Source organism: Piliocolobus tephrosceles, chromosome 18 (assembly GCF_002776525.5).
Source record: "Piliocolobus tephrosceles isolate RC106 chromosome 18, ASM277652v3, whole genome shotgun sequence".
Lineage (NCBI taxonomy): Eukaryota > Metazoa > Chordata > Mammalia > Primates > Cercopithecidae > Piliocolobus > Piliocolobus tephrosceles.
In genome coordinates this window covers 60,858,987-60,864,273 of record NC_045451.1, presented here as the reverse complement: position 1 = coordinate 60,864,273, position 5,287 = coordinate 60,858,987, and the positions used below count along the sequence as shown (strand labels likewise).

Genomic DNA, 5,287 nt, shown 5'->3' with positions numbered 1-5,287 from the left:
TTTGCTGTCCTGTAGCCCCCAAGCCACTGGCTCCTTGGCGGAAAAGTTCGCCTTCCCCTCCACTTCCAGATTTACATATATGGGTGTAGCTTTACTCTGGAGTAGAAAGGCTGTCACTCAAGTTCTGTGTAAAGGATAAACCCTTTACCTGTGTTGACAGAACTCCACAGGGCAGGCCAGGCAAATGAATATGCTTGTTGCTAGGATACCAGGCTGTTTCCATGACAGCCGGCCACTGCTGTTTGTTACTCTCTTGACCACTAGCACACACACCTGTTCCTTAAGAAATATGCTTGTCCTTTCTGCCCGTGGACGCCGCCGAAGAAGCATCGTTAAAGTCTCTCTTCTCCCTGCCGTCATGTCTAAGTCAGAGTCTCCTAAAGAGCCCGAACAGCTGAGGAAGCTCTTCATTGGAGGGTTGAGCTTTGAAACAACCGATGAGAGCCTGAGGAGCCATTTTGAGCAATGGGGAACGCTCACGGACTGTGTGGTAATGAGAGATCCAAACACCAAGCGTTCCAGGGGCTTTGGGTTTGTCACATATGCCACTGTGGAGGAGGTGGATGCAGCTATGAATGCAAGGCCACACAAGGTGGACGGAAGAGTTGTGGAACCAAAGAGAGCTGTCTCAAGAGAAGATTCTCAAAGACCAGGTGCCCACTTAACTGTGAAAAAGATATTTGTTGGTGGCATTAAAGAAGACACTGAAGAACATCACCTAAGAGATTATTTTGAACAGTATGGGAAAATTGAAGTGATTGAAATCATGACCGACCGAGGCAGTGGCAAGAAAAGGGGCTTTGCCTTTGTAACCTTTGATGACCATGACTCCGTGGATAAGATTGTCATTCAGAAATACCATACTGTGAATGGCCACAACTGTGAAGTTTGGAAAGCCCTGTCAAAGCAAGAGATGGCTAGTGCTTCATCCAGCCAAAGAGGTCGAAGTGGTTCTGGAAACTTTGGTGGTGGTCGTGGAGGTGGTTTTGGTGGGAATGACAACTTCGGTCGTGGAGGAAACTTCAGTGGTCGTGGTGGCTTTGGTGGCAGCCGTGGTGGTGGTGGATATGGTGGCAGTGGGGATGGCTATAATGGATTTGGTAATGATGGAAGCAATTTTGGAGGTGGTGGAAGCTACAATGATTTTGGCAATTACAACAATCAGTCTTCAAATTTTGGACCCATGAAGGGAGGAAATTTTGGAGGCAGAAGCTCTGGCCCCTATGGCGGTGGAGGCCAATACTTTGCAAAACCACGAAACCAAGGTGGCTATGGCGGTTCCAGCAGCAGCAGTAGCTATGGCAGTGGCAGAAGATTTTAATTAGGAAACAAAGCTTAGCAGGAGAGGAGAGCCAGAGAAGTGACAGGGAAGCTACAGGTTACAACAGATTTGTGAACTCAGCCAAGCACAGTGGTGGCAGGGCCTAGCTGCTACAAAGAAGACATGTTTTAGACAAATACTCATGTGTATGGGCAAAAAACTCGAGGACTGTATTTGTGACTAATTGTATAACAGGTTATTTTAGTTTCTGTTCTGTGGAAAGTGTAAAGCATTCCAACAAAGGGTTTTAATGTAGATTTTTTTTTTTGCACCCATGCTGTTGATTGCTAAATGTAATAGTCTGATCGTGACGCTGAATAAATGTCTTTTTTTTAATGTGCTGTGTAAAATTAGTCTACTCTGAAGCCATCTTGGTAAATTTCCCCAACAGTGTGAAGTTAGAATTCCTTCAGGGTGATGCCAGGTTCTATTTGGAATTTATATACAACCCGCTTGGGTGGAGAAGCCATTGTCTTCGGAAACCTTGGTGTAGTTGAACTGATAGTTACTGTTGTGACCTGAAGTTCACCATTAAAAGGGATTACCCAAGCAAAATCATGGAAAAAAAAAAGAAATATGCTTGTTTCCCTTCATTATAAGGCAAATATTTAGTAGAAAATAACACAACTATATGGCTGCAACTTCTCTAGCTTTCCAGAAGAAATATAATGCATCAATTACAATTTGATGTGTGGAAAGGGAATTCACATATCCATGTGAAACCCAAGTCTTCATAGGCAATAAAATGTTTTATATGATTGACTGATTCATTGTTACATTTATAGCCCATTGTGTGCCACAGAAAGTTGAGTCAACAAAGCATGTTGTTTCTGAGCAAAGCATATTGTTTCTGAGGCCACTCAAACATTCGTCCTACATGGTGCTTACACAGTGGCTGTTGTTTTATGAGGTTTTCAAAGATTACAATTCGTGGCTCCCTATGGAACTCATCTTCTTTTTTTTTTTTTTGAGACAGGATCTCATTCTGCTGCCCAGGCTGGAGTGCAGTGGCACAATCACTGCTCACTGCAGCGTCAACCTCCCAGTCTCAAGCAATTCTCTCACTTCAGCCTCCTTTGTAGCTGGGAGTACAGGTGCACACCACCACGCCTGGTGAATTTTTGTATTTTTTGTAGAGATGGAGATCTCGCTGTGTTGCCCAGGTTGTTGTTGAGCTCCTGGACATGAGCAATCTGCCTGCGTCGGCCTCTGAAAGTGTTGGAATATAGGCATGAGCCAATGCGGCTGGCTGGAAATCACCAGTTGTTTTTTTTTCTCCTACTGGCATCCAGTTGTCACCAAAATTGCCACCACTACTGACTATGACTGCTAGCCAGGACCAGGACTAAGGTGCCTAGGTGCAAATTTTAAGTAGGTCCCCACTTTCAGGGTCATGCATGTGCACTCCTGCCAGCATCTACCCAAAGGTAATGAATACCTGAGTCAAGGGTGCCAAGGTCTGGATCATAGTGATGGTTGTACAATTGTATAAATCTACTAAAAACAATTCAAATGTGCATGTCCAGTGGTTGTAGTTTATCACACATAAATTATATCTCAATAGAACTGTCAACAATGACCAAACAAATACTCTGTAGACACCCCTGTATCACTGAAGTAATTTTCAAATCTCTTTTATGTGTGCTGTGGTTTGGATATGTGACTGTGTCTCCCGTTTGACTGTTAAGTTCGTCGAAGGTAAGACCTGCATTTTACACACTTTTGTAACTTCCCAGTGATCAGCTGGATTCGCTGCACATAAAAAATGTTCAATAAATATTTTCTGAGTGTTTTATGGCATATATTTAATATCTCGCTTCCTGAACTTCTAGTTTTGGGTCTTCTTTGAGAGCCAAACTTTGTTGTATCTTATATTCTACCATCACAAATGCTAGAAGTATAAAGCATATCTCTATTCACTTTATATTTGCCCATGAATACATTTTTTTACACAGCTCTATGTAAAGGCTTGTTAGAGGTCGTTAGGGAGTAGGGTCTGAAGAGGAGGATAAATTGAGCAAGAGACAAAGACTGATCTGTATTTCCTGTTGCATCAAAAATAATGAATGCAGTGCAAAAAGGGGAGGGGGAGGCAAGGATGGTGAAATTTAGAACTTGTGTTTATCCCTTCCCCTTTCCATAGGATATTTTCACTTTAAAAGGAGAAAAATGTAAGGGAACCTATTTAAACAAGGGATTTATGACACAGAAAAGAAAAAAAATAAAATTCTTTCCAGAAACCAGAAAGTCTACCAAAGGATGCACCTTGTTCCAATGTGATATCAGAACATAGAGAAACTAATTTTAAAAAACCACTTGAGATATAATATTCCTCTGACCCCAAATTCTTGAGCAAAAATAAAAACAAGAAAATGACTGTTTTATGTTAACCACATGGAAACAGGGCGTAATTCTGGGCAAAAGCCCTTTGAAACAGACAGAATTAGTTCTGTCACCAAAAGAGGTAGAAAGATTGGTGGTTGTCTGTTGCTATGGGTGGGTTGGCTGTGACTGCTAATGGATACAGTTTCTTTTTGGGGTGATGAAATGTTCTAAAAGTTATTGTGGTGACGGTAGAACAACTCAGTGAATGTATTTTTAAAACTATATGATAGGCCAGGTGCTGTGGCTCACGCCTGAAATCCCAGCATCTTGGGAGGCCAAGACAGAGGCCAGGAATTTGAGACCAGCCTGGCCAACATTGAGAAATGCCATCTTCATTAAAAATACAAAAATTAGCCAGATATGGTGGCTCACGTCTGTAATCCCAGCTGCTCAGGAGGCTGAGGCAGGAGAATCACTTGAACCCGGGAGGCAGCAGTTGCAGTGAGCTGAGATCGAGCCACTGCATACCAGCCTGGGTGACAGTGGGAGACTCTGTCTGGAGAAACACACACACACACACACACACACACACACAATACAAGAATTATATCTCAATAGAGTATATATATAGACATACACACATGCACATGTATTTATGAATATATATATACATCTATGTGTGTGTATAGTCTCCACTGAAAACCCTTCAATGGTTTGGATAAAGTCCAGCACCTTAGAACTGCCCACACAGCCCTTCATTACCTTCATCTACTCATCCCAGCTGTACCTCTTGCCATTTTCCACCAGGGACCCCAGGATCCAGACATACTAAATGATTTGCAGTTTTCCTCATCTTTGTACTTTTGCGGAAGTTGTTTTACTGCCTAGAATACCTTTATTCCTCTTTTTCCTCTTACTCCTGTTAGTTTTTCAAAACTCAGGTTCAATTTCATCTATGGGAACTCATTCCTGTACCATACAACATGGTTAGGTTAAGTGCCCTCTGGTAATTTCTTTTTCTTTCTTTTCTTTTCTTTTTTTTTGAGATGGAGTCTCGCTTTGTTGCCCAGGCTAGAGTTCAGTGGCGCGATCTCGGCTTACTGCAATCTCCGCCTCCCAGGTTCACACCATTCTCCTGCCTCAGCCTCCCAAGTAGCTGGGACTACAGGTGCCTGCTACCACGCCCAGCTAATTTTTTTGTGTTTTTAGTAGAGACGGGGTTTCACCGTGTTAGCCAGGATAGTCTCAATCTCCTGACCTCATGATCCACTCGCCTCAGCCTCCCAAAGTGCTGGTATTGTAATTTCTTTTGTATTTGTCTGTCTCCTCTATTAGATTATAAACTCTTTTAGTCTTATATCTTATTCTTAATAGCTAGTATAGGGTCTGGCACATGTTGGCACTACATTTATTCCAAAAAAATTTAATGAATTAATATTTTGATTCTACTACTCCTTTTATTGTACTATAAATTATTTGTATCTTTATTTCTTCAATAAATTGTGAGCTCCTTACTCTTATTCATCTTTGTATTTCTCAGGTAACACAATTTCAAGTATATAATAGATATTCCATAATACAATGATGGATGTATATTATATTATATTATATTATATTATATTATATTATATTATATTATAT

At 41.5% G+C, this 5,287-nt stretch overlaps 1 pseudogene across 1 annotated transcript; it reads left to right on the top strand.

Moving 5' to 3' along the window:
- Positions 1-274: 274 nt before the first annotated feature.
- LOC111539782 lies at positions 275-1,657 on the top strand (annotated as a pseudogene). Its single transcript, XR_002730776.2, has one exon. The product of XR_002730776.2 is annotated as a heterogeneous nuclear ribonucleoprotein A1-like (transcript).
- The last annotated feature ends 3,630 nt before the right edge of the window (positions 1,658-5,287 follow it).